This window comes from Protopterus annectens, chromosome 3.part0 (genome assembly GCF_019279795.1).
Source record: "Protopterus annectens isolate FY-2018-M chromosome 3.part0, PAN1.0, whole genome shotgun sequence".
In the NCBI taxonomy this organism is placed as follows: domain Eukaryota; kingdom Metazoa; phylum Chordata; order Ceratodontiformes; family Protopteridae; genus Protopterus; species Protopterus annectens.
The window spans coordinates 1,126,322,283-1,126,341,563 of NC_056731.1; the positions used below are offsets into that span (position 1 = coordinate 1,126,322,283).

General features: G+C 45.5%; 1 protein-coding gene across 2 annotated transcripts in view; it reads left to right on the forward strand.

Moving 5' to 3' along the window:
- NPC1 (NPC intracellular cholesterol transporter 1) overlaps nucleotides 1-19,281 on the forward strand; it is a 1,151,083-nt gene that overhangs the window by 301,661 nt on the left and 830,141 nt on the right. The window lies entirely within an intron of this gene.

Here is a 19,281-nt window from a genome sequence, read left to right on the forward strand (position 1 = left end):
TCCTCTCATTCCCTGCCTACAACAGGAGTTTCTTTGGTGGGCAGAGACATGTCACCAAAACAAGGGACTGTCATTCATTCTACCCCCTGCCTCCCAAACCCTAACTACAGACCCATCAGACTATGCTTGGGGGTCCCACCTGGCGGGGAGATGCATTCAGGGCAAATGGAGCCCAAAGCAAATGCATCTGCATATCAACCAGAAAGAGATGCTAGCTGTTCAGAATGCTCTGACAGCCTTCAAGGACTTACTTCATCCAGGACAACTACTGATAGACGGACAACACCACGGTTATGTGTTAACATAAACAAGCAGGGGGGGTACACATTCCTACCCCTTTTGCAGACTAGCCATGGCATTGTGGAACACAGCCTTGACTTGCCAAATACATCTTCAAGCTCAATTCCTGCCAGGAAAACAAAATACTCTGGCAGACGACCTAAGCAGAAATGTAATGGACCCGCATGAATGGAAACTGGATCCACAAATCTTAAGCATGTTAACACAGAAATGGGGGAGCCTAGACATAGATCTATTTGCCTCTCCCCAAAATTGTTAACTGGACAACTTCTGCACAAGGACTTATCACAGACAAGCATGGAAAGTGGATGCTCTATCCTTCAGTTGGAAAGTGGATGCCCTATCCTTCAGTTGGAAAAACCTATCAGTCTATGACTCTCCCCCTCTGCCTCTTCTCTCCAAGGTCTTACTAAAGGTCAGACAGGAAAAAACAAAAATGATCCAAATTGCTCTGCACTGGCCTCGCCAGCACTGGTATCCAATTCTAAGGAACATGTCTCAACTCCCTCCTTGGTACTTGCCTCAAATACCTCATATGCTGTCTCAGCAGACCAATCAAATTCTGCATACTCGGCTCCAAACTCTGTACCTTGCAGCATGGCTGATCATTTAATTCAAACAACACCTGTCAGTAAATCTGTGATGGATGTCATTTTATAAGCCAGAAGGCCTAGTACTAGAAAATCTTCTTCTGATAAATGGAAGAGATTCTGTGCTTGGAACCAAGCACCAAGGAATGGACACAGCAAAGCCCAATATCTTTCAGATTTTACAATATTTGGCTGAGATGCTTGACAAGGGCCTATCTTTTTCTTCATAAAAATCCATGCTTCTGCCATCTCGGCTCATTACAACACGGAGCCTCTCCTCTTTTCTCATCCTCTGCTTAAACAGTATCTTAGAGGAGCCAGAAATTTAAGGCCTCCCAGATCACCAACTCCTGTATGGAACCTCAATTTTGTGCTGGAAAAACTCACCCTGCCTCCTTTTGAACCAGCAGCTACTGCGGATATAACATTTTTATCTTGGAAAACAGCTTTCCTCTTGGCAATCACTTCAGCAAGAAGGGTTTCAGAACTACAGGCTCTCATGGCTGTGGAATCTTTTACATTTTACCCGTACAGGGTGTCCCTCTGGACCAATCCTTCTTTTATGCCTAAGGTGGTATCCAGTGTGGCTCTTAACCAAACAATTCACCTGCCAACATTTTACCCATATCCGCAGAACAAGGGGGAGCGGATTCTGCATTCATTGGACATACACAGACAACTAGGATTCTACTTAAACAGGACCAAATCTCTAAAAATCTGAGCAACTACTGGTGGCATTTGCTGCAGGATCAGAGGGGAAGGCTATATCGAAGCCGACTATTTCTAAGTGGATAAGCCACTGCATTAATTTCTGCTACTTGCACCATGGTAAACTTGTGCCCAAGGGGATCAGGTCACATTCCACCAGGGCTGCCTCTACCTCAGCAGCTTTTTTTAGAGGAGTTCCAACCAAAGACATTCTAGAAGCTGCTACTTGGAGTTCTGTTCATACCTTTACAAAGCATTATCATTTGCCTCTCTTCTCCAAATCCAGGGCAGGCCTTGCCACTGCAGTTCTGCAGGGCCTTATAGCCACTCCTAATGCTATTTAGTTCCTTCCTCCCATCCATAGCTTTGGGATTCTACCAAATGTAATGACTGCAACAGCGAAACACGAAGAACATAGTACAGTTGTGTACACTTAACATAAATGTAGATGTTCGAGTGTATTCAGTGTTCCAGTCTGTGTTACCCACCCGCCATCCCCATTTTCTCTTTCCTTCACTGTATTCTAAAACCTTTGTGCTGTATTTGCTTTTACATGAAGGTAAAGTTTATGTTGCTGAAATTTCATTTTCTTATATATATATTTTTGCTACCCATTTGAGGGGCACCTGCCATCTGGGGCAAGAAAAACTGAATAAAATGGCGTCGGCTGCATGTTTTATACCCCTGATGACCTGACGTCATGGAAGAGGAGACAGCAACCGACGCAGGACCCTAGACTTTGTTATTCAGGCCGACTGAGGGCAACCTGCCAGCAGATTACCCAAATGTAATGACTGCAACAGTGAATACACTCGAACATCTACATTTATGGTAAGTGTACGCAACTGTACTTTCGCAAGTGCCGGTTGGCCGACTCCTGAAATTTTCGTTTTTGAGTTTCAGAACCGAAGTCTTCAACTAAAGCTAAGTACCCCGTTGGGGAAACTTTTTCTTGCTCCTTACCGATGTCATTAAAAGTTAACAATTGCAGTACTTGTGGAAAGCAAATACCTCATAAAGATTTTCATTCATACTGTATTCCTTACCTAGGCCCTGACCACAATGTACCTTGCTGTCGGTTTTGTGCTTTATTTAATCAGTGCACTATCCATCATCAATATATTTTCGCCTCTAAATATTTTGGTTCTCGGTTTAATTATCCAGAAATGTCATTGGTTAGCCATCCGACTACTGGAATTCCGAAAAAACACAAAGATAAAGACAGAGACAGGCCACCAAGGTCCAAAACTGCCGATGATGCTTCTCCTAAGCCAGTCGCCAGTTCGCCAGTACTCAGTGAGGTGCTTTTGCAGCCCCTGATACCCACTACTTCTGATTTGCAGGCCTCTACTGAGATCCATTCGGAGTCCGGTTTGCCGTGAGATGCTTCAACTATTGAACCGGTGGATATGTCTACCTTGGATGGGTCCGGAGCCGCTGTGCAGGTACTGACTTCTGAGGGTGTATTCAGGCCTATGGACTTGCATATTAAACCGATGCCTCCTTCTTTACTTAGCCTAAATCTCGATCCATGTCTTAAAAAACCAATGCCCAGGCCACATGCTCAGGCCTCTAGGCCTTAAAAACAAATGATAACAATGGCTGAAGATCTAATAACTCTAATCAGGGGTAGCCAACCCCCCCCCCCTTCTAAGAGGCCTAGGACTGAAGTTGATTATAAATCTTCTGATCAGGATTCTGTTTTTTCTGACTCTTCTGATGATCTGGATTTGCCCTTATATACTTATGAGGATTCTGATGCAGAGGACTCTATTCCCTCTGCTTCCACTCCTGAGGATTTTTCTTTTGGGGAAACCTTACATACTCTAAGGGAGCATTTCCACTGGGAAAGCCAGGATTTTTCTGATTTTAAAAAAGAGGCTTAGGGATTTCCTTCTCCTACCTCTGCATAGGCCTTTAGCTATTCCTCCTGCACTAGACATTGTTGATGATGCTTTCTCGGAATCTAGTTTGGCCCCTGATTCCCTGCCTCCTGCTCCCAGAAAACCTGACAGATACTACAGGGTCCCTGAGTCCCACAAGTTCCTTTTCAAAAATCCTATTGCAGATCCAGAGACTATTTCACAAGGGCCCAAGGGCATTAAGGCTTCTACTGCTAAAAATCCTACCCCTTCTGATAGAGACTCCAGGGCGCTGGATAGATGGGGTAAGAAGGTGTACACTTCTGCAACCTTGGCCATTAGGGCTTTAAACTGCCAGTTTCATATGTTAAAATATCAGCAACATGTTATTGGACTGCTTAAACAGAAAATGATGATTCCTGACAGTGTGGAAAATAAAGAATTACAGGATTTAATACACTCTGCCAAACAAGTTGAAAAACGTACTTTGCAATGTGGTTTTGATTAATTAGAGGCCTGTTGCAGGGCTGCTTTTACTGGGTCTGTGCTCAGAAGGCATGCTTGGCTTAAGGAGCAATCTTTGCCTGATCATGTTAAAGCTAAATTGTTGAATGCTCCTTTAAATCAGGACCGCCTGTTTGGCAACAAGGCTGAGGAAGTTCTTAAAAAGATGGAAGATAAAGCTAAATCTATGCAAACTGTTAAAGATGTTTTTACAAGTTCAGCCTCCTAGATTTCCTTTCCAGCCCCTTCCAGGTCTTCTCAAGTCAAACCCAGACACAGCTAAAACCCCAGGTTTTAGTCCCAGGAGACTCACAGAACTAAGCAGTGGGGGGGGGGGGCTACATTTCCAAGTCTGGGAATAATAAGACTCCCCCTACTGTCTCAATGACTTTCTTTTAAAATTTCCATGCACTTATCAACTGACTGCCCCTTTAGGGGGAAAGATTGCTCTTCATGCAAAGAATTGGGAACTCATTACCCAGGACAAATGGTTTTAAATATAGTGTCCCAGGGATACAGATTTCACTTCCACACGTTGGCAACACCAAGTGGCTGGCCAGACTTACCCCCAAATCAGTGGGCAGAGGCCCAAAAACAAGTACTTCCTCTCTTAAGCATGGGGACTATTCATCCGGTACCAGAAGATAAGGGGACAAGGTTTCTACTCGAGACTTTTCCTGGTACCCAGGAAAGACCATTCATGGCGTCCTATCATGGACCTGTCTACTCTAAACACCTTTTTGGAGATTCCAAAATTCAAGATGCTGAGTCTTCACCAATTACTTCCTATGCTAGGCAAAGATGCCTGGTTGGCAACACTAGATTTAAAAGAAGCATACCTGCACATCCCAATCAGGGAATCTTGCAGAAGATACCTACACTTCAAAGCAGGCTACACGCACTGTCAGTTCTCTGCACTGCCCTCTGACTTATCTACTGCGCCCAGGGTATTCACAAAGTGCATAGCTCCAGTTATTGCATTTTGCAGGCAAAGAAATATTCAAATATACCCATACCTGGACGATTGTCTAATTCAGGCAGAAAGCCAGGACATACTTTTGAATCCTCTGGCCTTCGTAAAAAGGGTTCTAACTTGTCTGGGGTACACCATAAACAAAAATAAATCACACCTGGTACCCTGTCAACAAATTATATTCCTGGGAGCAAACTTGAATACAACTTCCCAGATGGCTTACCTCATGCCAGAAAGGCAAATTCATTTGACAACCTACTTCAAACAAGTGGCCACAAAAATCCTGCTATTTGCAAGACAAATACTGCAAGCCTTGGGGTTCATGGCCTCCTGCATTCTTCTAATTCCATATGCAAGACTGCATATGAGGAAACTACAGTTGTATCGAAAAAGCCTATGGTGTCAACATTCTCAAGACTTAGAAACAATGATTCCTATCCTACCTTGCCTACACCTAGAATTCCTTTGGTGGGCAGAGGCCTGACACCAAAACAAGACTACCTTTCACACCACCCACTGCCGCCCAAACCCTAACAGATGCATCAGACTATGCATGGGGGGCTCACCTGGCAGGGAAGTGCATTCAGGGCAAATGGAACCCAAGTCAAGTGCACCTGCATATCAATCAAAAAGAAATTAGCTGTACAGAATGTTCTGACAGCCTTCAAGGACCACATTCTTCCAGGACAACTAATGGTAAAGACGGACAACACCACTGTTATGTGGTACATAAACAAGTGGGGGGGGGTACACATTCTTGCCTCCTCTGCAGACTAGCCATGGCATTGTGGAACACAGCCTTGAGCTACCAAGTGCACCTACAAGCTCAATTCTTGCAAGGAAAATTGAGTACGCTGGCAGACGGACTAAGCAGAAACCTCATGGACCCACACGAGTGGAAACTGGAACCAAGGATTTTCAACATGTTGACAAGCAAATAGGGAAGCCCAGATATAGACCTGTTTGTCTCTCCCCAGAACTACCAATTGGACAAATTTTGCACAAGAACTCCCCACAAACAAGCCTGGAAAGTGGATGCTCTATCCTTCAGCTGGAAACACCTATCAGTCTATGCCTTCCCCTCTGCTTCTGCTGTCCAAAGTACTACTAAAAATCAAACAGGACAAACCAAGGATGATTTTGATTGCTCCAGACTGGCCACGCCAACACTGGTACCCCCTCCTGTGCAGTGTGTCATGGTTATCTCCATGACACCTGCCTCAGACTCCTTCCCTGCTGTCTCGGCAGGAGAACCAGATTCTGCACCCTCAGCTTCCAACAGTGAACCTTGCAACCTGGCTAATTACTTAATCTCTCCTTTACCATCCCTCAACAAACCTGTGATGGATATCATTTGAGGCAAGGTGGCCTAGTACTAGAAAATCTTATGCTGAAAAATGGAAAAGATTCTGTGCCTGGAACCAGTCTGAAGGGATGAGCACAGCAGCACCCAGTTTACCTCAGATTTTACAATACTTAACTGAGATGCTTCACAAGGGCCTGTCTTTTTCTTCCATTAAAATCCACGCCTCAGCCATTTCAGCTCATTATAACACAGAACCTCCTCTCTTCTCTCATCCACTGCTCAAGCAGTTCCTCAGAGGGGCCAAACATTTGAGACCACCCAGGAGAGCTCCAACCCCAGCCTGGGACCTTAACTTTGTCTCAGAGAAACTCACTCTACCTCCTTTCGAGCTAGTTGCTATTGCTGACTTAAAATGTATTTCTTGGAAAACCGCTTTCCTTTTAGCAATCACTTCAGCTAGAAGGGTAGCTGAATTACAGGCCCTTATGGCAGTGGAGCCTTTCAACATCTTTCATGTGGACAGGGTGTCCCTCAGAACCAATCCATCCCTCATGCCCAAGATGGTATCCAGTGTGACTCTTAATCAGTCCATTCATTTGCCAACCTTCTTTCCCAATCCACAGAATAAAGGGGAACGGATACTGCATTCCTTAGATCTGCTGGTGGCATTTGCTGCAGAGGCAGAGGGGAAGGCTATTTCAAAGCAAACCATTTCTAAATGGATAAGCCATTGCATTCATTTCTGCTATAAGCACCATGGAAAAGCTATCCCCCAGGGGATCAGACCTCACTCCACCAGGGTTGCATCTACCTCTATAGCCTTTCCCAGAGGTGTCCCTACCAGGGACATCCTAGAAGCTGCTACCTGGAGTTATGTACATACTTTCACCAAGCATTATCATTTGCCAATTTTCTCTAAATCCAGAGCTGGCTTTGCCACTGCAGTCTTGCAGGGCCTTATAGCTGGCCGTAATGCTATCTAAATTCCTCCTCCCAACCATAGCTTTGGGAATCTAACCAATTGTAATGACTGCAACTGTGAAACACGAAGAACATAGTACATTTGTGTACACTTACCATAAATGTAGATGTTCGAGTGTATTCACTGTTGCAGTCCTGGTTACCCTCCCTCCAGCCCCCTAACTTCTTTTGGCTATACCTCTACTTTCCTTTATTAAGCTTAAAAGCTTTTTTGGTGTATTTGATTTTTTGTTGGAGGTATATCTTTGTGCTTTTATGTTTAATTGCTTCCCATTAGGGGGCACCTGACATCTGGGGCAAGAAAAACTATGGCGTCGGCTGCATGTTTTATACCCCTGACAACCTGGCGTCATGGAAGAAGGGACAGCAACCGATGCAGGACCAAAGACTTTATTAATCAGGCCGACTGAGGGCTACCTGCAAGCAGATAACCCAAATGTAATGACTGCAACAGTGAATACACTTGAACATCTACATTTATGGTAAGTGTACACAACTGTACTTTCTGAGCATACTTACGTTGAGTTAGCAAAAGCAGAATCAAAGCAAAGTCATTCATTCTGCTATTATAATAGGAGTACCCAACAACAAGTCGATGTCCTTCAAGGATGCATCTGCAGTCCTTACAAATGGGTTGTCCTGTCGTCAGGCAGCCCTTCGGTCGGCCGGATTCCAAAGTCTGGGTCTGGCTTCGGCTGGTGTCGCACTTCACCCGACGTCATTGCTGCAGTTACTCTGGTATAAAGGCATCAGCCGACGCCATTTTCCTCAGTCTTTCTTGCCGCGTGGCGCCGGTCGGTCAGAACCAGAGATTACTACTACCGAATACTTCTACTACTACCGAAGACTTCTAAAAAGCTAAGTACCCCGTTGGGGACTCTTTCTTGCCTCAGCCGATGTCAGAAAAAGTGAATAACTGTTTAACTTGTGGGAAACAAATACCTCATAAAGATTTCCACTCTTACTGCTTACCTTGTTTAGGCCCAGACCACGACGTAGCAGCTTGTCTAGCCTGTGCTTCTTTTAACCAACGAACGCTTAGACGTCGGTCGGAATTTGCTGAGCAGTTTTTCGGCTCTGATTTTGCTTATATTATGCCGTCGGATCCTCCGACTTCACAAATATCAAAAGCATGGAAAAGGACCGACACTCGCGGTCCGCGGTTTCGGCGAAACCGCGGTTAAATAACGCGAGTGTCTCGGTTTCGGCTGAAACCGAGCAAGCGGTTCTTCCTTCAGCCGAAAGCTTACTTTCTACCGAGGCCTCTTCCAACCTGGTGGAATCGGCTTCTGAAATCCAACCTGCAGTTGTGGTTTCTCAGGAATTATCTGGCACTATTCCCCTGGATATTTCAACCCCTGCACGTGGAGCTGCTAGGCCTCCTGCAGCCATGTCCATTAAGGCCTTTGCCAGGACTAAAGCAGCTAAAGCTACTAAATCTGTGCCTGTTAAGACCCCCTCTCACAGGCCTAGCTCCAGTTCCCAAATGCTTAGTCTAGCAGAGGATCTCATTTCTTTAATCCGGGGATCCCAACCTCACCCAGACAGGGCCTCTCACCCACCTCCGGAAAAGAGGCCTAGAGCAGAGCCCCCTGAGCCAGTTTCCACAGATGATTCCTCTGATGATTCAGATAATACAGACCCTCCGGAGGCTCCTTTTTCCCCTTATGAAGACTCTGATGCTGAAGAGTCCATTCCTTCTGCCTCTCCGCCTGAGGAATTTTCCTTTGGGGAAACCTTGCATGCTATGAGGGAACAGTTTCAGTGGCAGGGCCAAGATTTTTCAGACTCCAGAAAAAGGCTTAGAACCTTTTTGCATTTACCACAACATAGGCCTTTAGCTATACCTCCAGTTCTTTCTGTTGTAGATGATGCATTTAATGATGCTTGTACTGCTCCTGATTCATTACCTCCGGCCCCTGCTAAGCCCGATAGGTTCTACAGGGTCCCGGACACACATCACCATTTATACAAGGCTCCTTTTGCAGATCCTGAGACTATCTCACAGGGGCCTAAGGCTGTAGCATCTACCTCTGCCAAAAATCCCCTCCCCTCTGAAAGGGAATCCAGGTCCTTAGAGATGGGGTAAAAGTTTACACTTCTGCTACTCTGTCAGCTAGGGCCTTGAACTGTCAATTTCATATGATCCAGTATCAAGAATTTATGCTAGACCAGTTAACCAAAAAACTGTCCTCTGATGAGCCTTTAGACAAGAAATATGTTCAGGAAATGGTACATAACATTCAGCAAGTTAGTAACCATTCTTTAAAATGCGGCTATGATGCACTGGAGGCTTCCTTTAGATCAGCCATGACTGGCACAGTTATCAGAAGGCATGCATGGTTAAAAGAGCAGGCCTTACCAGACCATGTCAAATCAAAACTATTAGATGCTCCCATGGACAAGATCAATTTGTTTGGCTCTCCTGCACAGCAGGTGCTGAAGAAGATGGAAGAGAAGGCAAAATCTGTCCAAACAGTGAAAGATTTCTTACAGGTCCAACCTCCAAGGTTTAGCAGGAATTGGCCCTCCAAGAATTGGTCCTTTCCAGACTCCTCCAAAGCACAGAGGCAGGAATAGGCGTTCAAGAGGCCGAAGCCAATCCAGGGGTGCCTACAGGGGACGCCAGTGGCAGGGTAACAACCAGCGAGGCACAGACACAGCCACCACCACTACTACAGGACAATCACAATGACTTGGCTCTGGCACCGCCTACCAGGGAACAACTAGAAGCACCCTTAGGCGGGAAGCTAGCTTTATTTTCAAAGAACTGGCATTACATCACAAGAGACAAGTGGATTTTTCAGACAATAGACCAAGGTTACAGGTTTCATTTCCATACTCTACCAGGAAAGAGAGGAATGCCAAACCTACCTCCAAATCAAAAGGCAGAAGCTCTAAAACAAGTAAATCAATTATTAAAGATGAGAGCTGTGGAAAAGGTACCATATATGGAGCAAGGAAAGGGCTTTTTACTCCAGACTCTTCCTAGTACCAAGGAAAGAAAGCAAATGGAGACCTATTCTCGATCTGTCTGCCTTAAACACATTCCTCATTGTTCCAAAATTCAAAATGCTGACCCTACAGCAGCTTCTTCCCATGCTGGGCAAGGAGTCTTGGCTGGTAACTCTAGATCTCAAGGAGGCATACCTGCACGTCCCCATACGACCAAATTGCAGAAGATACCTCAGATTTCTTGCAGGATCAGAGCATTATCAATTCTCAGCATTGCCCTCTGGCTTATCTACTGCGCCCAGAGTGTTCACGAAATGCCTGGCATCAGTAATCGCTCATTGCAGGCTTCAGGGGATCCAAATCTACCCTTACCTGGACGACTGCCTGATACAAGCGGACAACAAAAACAAGCTAGCAGAAGACTTGAAAAGAGTCATTTACCTTCTACAAGCCCTGTGATATACAGTCAATATAAAAAAGTCAAGGCTGATACCATCCCAAAAGATAACCTTTTTGGGTGCGGAGCTGGACACATCCAAACAAATGGCATTCCTAACAGTAGAAAAACAGGAGCAACTCCCTCTCTCTACTTCTTGGCATTAACAAAACAAAACCATCTAACAGCAAGAAAAGTCCTACAAGCATTGGGCTTCATGGCATCCTGCATAATATTGGTCCCACATGCCAGACTGCATATGAGAAAGCTACAGTGGTACCTAAGGAATTTATGGTCTCAGCACAAGCACAGCCTAGAAACTCAAATTCCAATAATTCCATGCCTGAAGCAAGAATTCCAATGGTGGGCTCAGGCCTGTCAATCAAACGAAGGATTGCCCTTCCACAACACTCAACCAAGCCAAACCATCACAACGGACGCTTCAGACCTCGGTTGGGGGGCCCACATGATGGACAAATGCATACAAGGTTTATGGACTCGAGAACAGCTGCACCTTCACATAAACCTAAAGGAAATGCTGGCAGTAAAACTGGCAATTCAGACTTTCAAACCATTTCTTCGACAAGGCCAATTGATGATAAGGACAGACAACACCACAGTTATGTGGTACACCAACAAGCAGGGAGGCACACATTCGTACCCTCTATGCCGGATGGCCCTGGACCTCTGGAATGTGGCCCTGAGTTACAACATACAGTTACAAGCAATCTTTGTACCAGGAAAAGAATACACTCTAGCAGACATATTAAGCAGGACTACCACGGATGCCCACAAATGGATGCTGCATCCGGACATCTTCAAAACCATTACAAGAAAATGGGGTCTCCCAGAAATAGACTTATTTGCATCCCCACACAATCACCAATTAAAGAAATTCTGCACCAGGACGTACCACCCACTGGCATGGAAGGTGGACTCCCTATCCTTCAGTTGGAAAAATCTGACAGCATATGCATTCCCACCACTTCCTTTGATGCACAAGGTGCTATTGAAGATCAAAGAGGACCGTCCAAGGATCATTCTGATAGCTCCAGATTGGCCAAGGCAACATTGGTACCCATTACTGAGGAGCATGTCTCGGGAACAGATATGGCCCTTACCCCTTGTTCCCTTACTGTTAACTCAGAACAATTACAACACCCTGCATCCAAACCTAAAAACTCTGCAGCTGACTGCCTGGAACATTGCTTAAGACAAATTAACCCAAATTTATCCCAAAGGGTTAAGGACATTATCTTGGAAGCTCGCAGACCTTCAACAAGGAAAACCTATTCAGCAAAATGGAAAAGATATCTCATTTGGAGTACTGCAAAAGGGGAAGATGTGTCACTGATAAACATAGCCAACATCCTGGAATACTTGGCAGAGCTATTCCACAAAGGCCTGTCCTACTCTTCCATTAAGATTCATGCCTCAGCTATTTCAGCAGAATACGACTTGGATCCTCCAGTTTTCTCACATCCTCTGCTCAGGCAGTTTCTGAGAGGAATTAAAAATGTAAAACCTCCTAGGAAGCCACCATTACCTGCATGGGACTTGAACTTTGTGCTAGAAAAATTGACACTACCTCCTTTCGAACCAGCAGCAACAGCAGAATTGCAATACTTATCATGGAAAACTGCTTTCCTGCTGGCAATCACTTCAGCAAGAAGGGTTTCTGAGCTACAGGCATTAATGGCAGCACAGCCCTTTCTGATCGTCCATCAAGATAGAGTGTCCATGAGAACAAATCCTACTTTTATGCCTAAGGTGGTCTCCAGAGTATCTTTAAATCAGGCTATCCACCTACCTACATTCTTCCCCAATCCACAGAACAGGGGAGAAAGACTGTTGCATACCTTGGATGTACACAGGCAATTACGCTACTACCTGGACAGGACCAAGAGCAATAGAAAAACTGACCAGCTACTGGTAGCATATGCAACAGGAATGGAAGGGAAAGCAATTTCAAAACAGACAATATCTAAGTGGATAGGAAATTGCATTAGATTTTGTTACTCCTACCATGGAAAGAAAACTCCAGAAAACATCAGGCCTCACTCTACAAGAGCTACAGCCACTACCACAGCTTTTCTACGAGGAGTGGCTACCAAAGACATTTTAGAGGCTGCTACTTGGAGCTCCGTGCATACATTTGCCAAGCATTATAATTTGCCTTTATACTCTAGATCCCGAGCAGGTTTTGCCACTGCTGTTTTGCAAGGGATCTTAACTACACCATAATTCTATTTTTCCTCCTCCCCCAGTTTGGCTATGGTATTCTACCCATTTGTAAGGACTGCAGATGCATCCTTGAAGGACATAGTACAGTTTTGTACCTACCATAAATGTAGATGTCCGATAGGAATGCATCTGCAGTCAGGATTACCCACCCTCCTTCCCCTCTGTGGTACTCCTAGGGTATTTGGCCCTCTTATAGCTAGCTGGGGGAATCTATTATGGTGTATTTGTTTGTATATATGTACATACATGCTTATTTTTTGTTTGCTCTCTAATATTTTGAATCATTGGCATTTATCAAAATTTAGCCTTCCTAGAGGGCACCTGGCATCTGGGGCAAGAAACACTGAGGAAAATGGCGTCGGCTGATGCCTTTATACCCGAGTAACTGCAGCAATGACGTCGGGTGAAGTGCGACACCAGCCGAAGCCAGACCCAGACTTTGGAATCCGGCCGACCGAAGGGCTGCCTGACGACAGGACAACCCATTTGTAAGGACTGCAGATGCATTCCTATCAGACATCTACATTTATGGTAGGTACAAAACTGTACTTTTAGCTGAGACATTGACAAGAGCTTTCAGATTAGGAATTAACAAAGTTAGTGATAGTACATTGGAAGATAAATTTCAGTTCCTTTTTAAAGTATAGAATAATTCTGAATTATACAACAGGATGGACACCTGCAGAACTGTTCTTCAGTAGACATACCAGTATCCGATCTGATTTGATGAAACAGCAGGACCCATCAAAAAAATTCTGGGATAGCAGTGAGGAAGGTTCAAAGTGGATTTTATAAATTGTTATGGACAGAAAACACATTTCTTATCAAGTTCAAAGACTTGATTCACGGATCTCTCCGAGGAGACATTCAAACCATTTGATACTTAGACTGAAATGGCTTAGGTTACTTACAGTCCTATTGAAATGAATCCACATAATAGAGTTTTAAACAGTGACTGTGTTGCTAGATGTGACAAATGAGTTAGTTAGCAGACCTGACTTGTTCTCTGATTCTACACCATAATGGTTTCCAGAACACTAAGGGCAGGATTCACGAAGGCTTGCACGGAGTCTAAGAGTAGTGTAAGACTCCATGCAGCCTTCGCGATCCAGGAACAGCCCAAAGTCCGTGTAAGAGACTAAAACGCTCTTACACGGAGTGGCGTGAACTAATCACCTCACTTGCAGCCGAATAGCATGCAAATGAGGATGATTAGCGATCCAGGAAGCCCAGAACAGCCCGTGTAAGAGCCGTTTTAGCTGCAGAAATGTACTCAGTTGACAACTGAGTACGTTTCTGCAAAAATCGCAATGGAGCCATGTCAGCTCCAAATAAAGGGTGCATATGTGTCAGGCAGCATGCCAGTGGTCAAATATGTGGCCATTGGCAAGGTAACCTGATGCAAAAGTAATAAAAATATATATATTTTTTTTCGGCGATCGCCGATGTTTAAACCCAGCGCAGCCCCGCGCAAACGGGCTGCGCTGTATAAAACATAAAAACGAAGGTTTTAAACCCACAAATGTGGGTTTTATGCAATACATGGAATGTCAATGCAGGGACCAGCAGACCAAAACCAACATGGCCACCGTGTAGTGGTTGCTAAGGGGGGAAGCTGAGTCTAAGAGATGTAACTAAGCATTAGTAGGCAATCTGATGCAAATGAGTGTTAGGATACTGAATTCCACTGTCACATAGCAAATGAGCACAGTCTGAGTAGTGTAAGAGTTACAGAAGGGGGAGGAACAGAGTAGGAGATAGGTGACATCACAGGGGGGAATGGTAGAAAGAAATGCAGTTCATTGGAGGTCAGAGTTACATGACAGATGTCAGATATCATGGAAAGAGGTGTGCCACTAGATGAGCATGAGAAAGTCAAGAAATGGAAGGGTGTACACTGTTGCCTACACCAAAGTTTCTTGCTGGGCGTGCATGCGCACGTGTGCGTGCCATGAAGCGCGAGTAAGACAGTGTGCGTGCGTGTAAGGCAGACTGAGCATGTGGGAGCGTGTTTAGAGATGTTTAACACTGTTTGCGCGGGTGTGCGCGCGTTTTAACCCGAATAAGCAGATTCTGAACCGTATAAGCATGTGTGCGCACCTGTAAGCCACTGTGAGCATGTTTCTGCTGGTTTGCACACGGCTCCTCCCTGAGGAAACAGAGAGGAAAAAGGAAGCAACAGATCTAGTAGGAAGCTAGCAGGGAATACTGCTGGAGCTAGCAGGTGAAAACAATTAGAAGCAGGCAATTACACAGGCAGAATAGTAGCCCAGCCCAGCACTTAAAACTCTGCAAACAGCAGTGCAGGATGTTTCTCTCAGGAGACACTGCAAGACAGTAGTAAGTTATTAGAAGTGAAAACTGAAAAAGCTGAACTCAGAGCAGAAATGTTAGGGGCTGCCATAGCTGTCATAATGAGACATAGGTGACTTACTGAGGGTGGTGACAATGCAGATGGTGCCAGACAACCCACAGTGAGGAGACTGAGAAGAGTGTACAGGCCCAGGGTCACCTACCACGGGCTACATGAGCTGGAGATAGTAGAGCGCTATAGAGTGGACAGAGACCTCCTGCAGCAAATAGTGGAGCTGTGCAGGCCACGCCTCACACACAGAACCAACAGAGGGGAACCCATCCCAGTGGAAACCAAGGTATGTGTTGGCCTAAGAATACTAGCAACAGGTACCTTCCAGAGACCAACTGGTGATATGATTGGGATATCACAGGCATCAGCCTCCAGGGTACTGCACCAGTTCCTGGATGCCATGTCAGCACATGTCGGTGATCATGTATATTTCCCCAATGCCCGTGAGGTATTGGCCAGCAATATGCGTCTCTTCCAGCAAATAGCGGATTACCCTGAGGTAGTGGGTGCAATAGACTGCACGCACATACGCATCAAAGCACCAGCTGGTGAGCGGGGTAGGGCATACATCAACCACAAGGGCTTCCCCTCCATCAACTGCCAGGTCGTGTGTGATGCCCAGGGCATAATAATGAATGTGTGTGCTGGCTGTCCTGAGAGTTACCACGATTCCCACATCTGGCATTTGACGCAGCTGTACCAGACATTTGCCAATGGGGACATCCCGCACGGACACCTAGTGGGGGATGCAGGTTATGCACTGGAGCCGTGGCTGATGACACCCATCAGAAACGCACACACACCTGAACAGGAACGCCATAATGAGGCACATGCACAAACACGTAATGTAATAGAGCGTGTGTTTGGGCTGCTCAAGTCACGGTTCCAGTGTCTGGACACATCTGGTGGAGCCTTGCAGTACACACCAACTACATGTACCCAAATTGTCATGGTATGTGCTATGCTACATAATATGATCTTGCGAAAACAGCTGCAGCAGGACCAGCATAGGGCTGGGCCAAACAGCCCCCCACCATTGCCAAGGCCATCACAGGCACAGCGTGACTCTGAGGAGGAACAACCTGAGCCTGCCTCAGTAGGCAGAAGGAGGCATGCCCAGTATGCCCTGGCCTTGGCAAAGAGGCAACGCATAGCACATACACTGGCTCAGTAGGAACCCTGGGAATGATACCCCCTCTGACTCACTCAAATAATAACATGGATGCCTACAATGACATGACCTGCTCACAAACATGTACAGGGAAGTGTAATATGCGCATCTGACAGAGGCAGCCCTGCAGCACCACCTGAGGCATGAATGCCATGTGTTAAGTAATGTAACACCATGTACTATATGCACACCTGAGGACTCTGACTAACATCCTACCCTCACCAAGCATCATGCCACAATATGACAATGAGATGATCAAGTGCAATAATTGACTGAAGTATCGCAGTTAGTCAAAGGGGATCCAATGTGTGCCAGTCTGGGATGACATGCTGAGCATGACATGATGCTCCACCTGCTAGGACTGGCGTGCACCTATCCATACAGGCCGTATGGATACTGGCAAAGGCTGTTTGTTACCCACAGTGTGCCCTGAATAGGTAAGGCTCAAACCACAAACCTATCTCCATAGGTATCAGAAGGGATAAGATTAAGATAAGGGATAAGTCGAAACAGCAAGATGCATGCAGTCTAAACTCACCCAGTATGGAGAATGTTGATATCTGTGCTGTAACAGAAAACTGAGTCAAGGCTCACAACAGCACCCTAACACTACCAGGTTACACCTCATACTGTGCTGTACAGCCTCAAAACATAGAACAAGCTACAAAAGGAGGGTGACTAGCAAGAATTGTCAAGGATAACCACACCCCCATGTTGGTACCACAACAAGCAGCAGCATGGACTAGCCATGGTCAAGTAACAGTGGCTAAAACTGCCCCCCAGTTTATAGCCTGCTACAGACTACTGTCCCAACACCAGGAACTGCACCTGGCCTATGCTGGAATACATGAATATATCAAGTCCTCCAAACCACATTATATTGGGTGACTGAAAATACCCAGACATAGACTGGGAGCATTGTACTAGCTCCAACAGTGTAGGACAAAAGTTCATAGAATCCATAAACCAAAAGGCCCAGGAACAACGTACCACTCCCACAAGAGGGGTAAGCATACTGGATGTGATAATCAGCAACATGGGTACTGGATGGCAAGACGAGAAGTGTATTGCTCACTGGTAAAACCAGACCATAGAGTAATCACACTGGATATACAAATCCTGACCACAGTCCCTGGCCAGAAAACCACAGTGGAAAACATGTGTAAAGCAATATTTGCACTCCTCCAAACTGATGTGGAATCCATTAAAGGTCCTGTGCAGGTGCAAAATATGGGCCACACCTCAGAACCTGTATTACAGCCATTCCATGAACACTGCCAGGAATGCTTGGATTATGCAATCCTAAATTAAAACAAGACACAATGCCATACACGCAGGCATCTGGCATGGTGGACACCAGCCATAACCAAACCATGCAAGAGAATGAGGAAGCTACTACATGATGGAGCAAACCTAAATAATGAAGTAATCGCTGATCAGTAGTATGGCAATAAAATATGTCCACACATACAATCCACTAAGGCCAGCCACAACAAGTTGAACCTGTGAATCCTGAGGCAATGTTACACCTGCCCCAAGTACACAAACAACCCCCAACTCCACCCAAGAAATACAAATATATGTGAGAGATGCAACCATCTATCCAAACTGGAGGCTGAGCTCCCTCAACTCAGTATGCAAAGCATGCTGACATCACTCCGTTTAACTGCAGCCTCCGTGTAAGAGTTATAACTCTTACACGGAGGCTTCGTGAATCCTTGCCTAAGTCTTGTGTGAGATTGAGCCAAGAATCAATGACAGAACTTGGGGGGGGGGGGGGGCTGAGTTAAAAATGCAACTCTGTATCCAGCTAACCTACTGATTTGTAAAGTTATTACCAGAGAATGTCCATCCTAGTCAATTTTGCAGTACTTGTTTTGGGACCGCCTGCCCTGCAGAAGCCCGTGGACAGCCTGAGAACCAGAGTCTTTCACTGTCCTCCAGCTAACTGAAGTCTGCTACAGACAGCTTTAAGGATGTTGGAAAATAAAGAAGGCATCAGTCAGTGCTGTCTTCAGTTCTTTATTGCCGTATAGTCTGATACTGCACAATCGATTATTAGTGTTGAGTCTATTGGTCAGCTTTAATTACCAAAGAGTTAAGAAGCCTCAGTTTAGATGCCCAGTAGGGACATTTATCTCTATCTTTTTTGTGACTGTACATTGCTGATGCCCAAGAAAGTTAACATTTGCCATTCTTGTGGAAAGCAGATTCCCCAGAAAGAGTTCTAGTCCTAGTGCCTTTTTTGCTTATGTCCACAACACCACATTTCTAATTGTCTATTCTGTGCTAAGTTCAGTTCTAATACTATTAAACACAGGGCTGTATCCCTTCAGCAACATAGGAATTCCAGTAGGGTAGGTCCATTGCATGCTTCGATATCTGCCGGTCCTCAGGCCACCATCCCCAAGAAGTGTAAGAATAAGTGGGTGAAGGAGAAAGAAGTCAGGGACACCAGAGACATTTGTGTCTAGGTTCTTGACAAAATTGATGATGCTGATGTAGGGTAGGTGCCCTTGCTTATCCCTGGTCCAACACCTGTTAACCCAAAGTCCTCTAGGATGGCACATCCAGATGCTACCGTGACTCCGTCCAACACCTCATACTCCGATACCAGACTGATGTCAGTTGGATCTGAAGCTGCTGAGCAGGCCATGGCTTCTGATTCCCGAGTACTGGTACACAGACCCAAGAGGCCTTCAGATTTGCCCCAGCCTTTACTGTCTCAGCCCACTGCTTCATCCCAGGTCTCTTCACAGGACTTGGTTAGTCTGCCCTGAACTTCATGGACTTTGTGGACCAGGCAGCCTACCCTGCAAAGCAATCCTGTACTGAGGAAATGCCTTGGGAAAAGAAAAAGGAATAAATACTCCCTCCAAGAAAGAT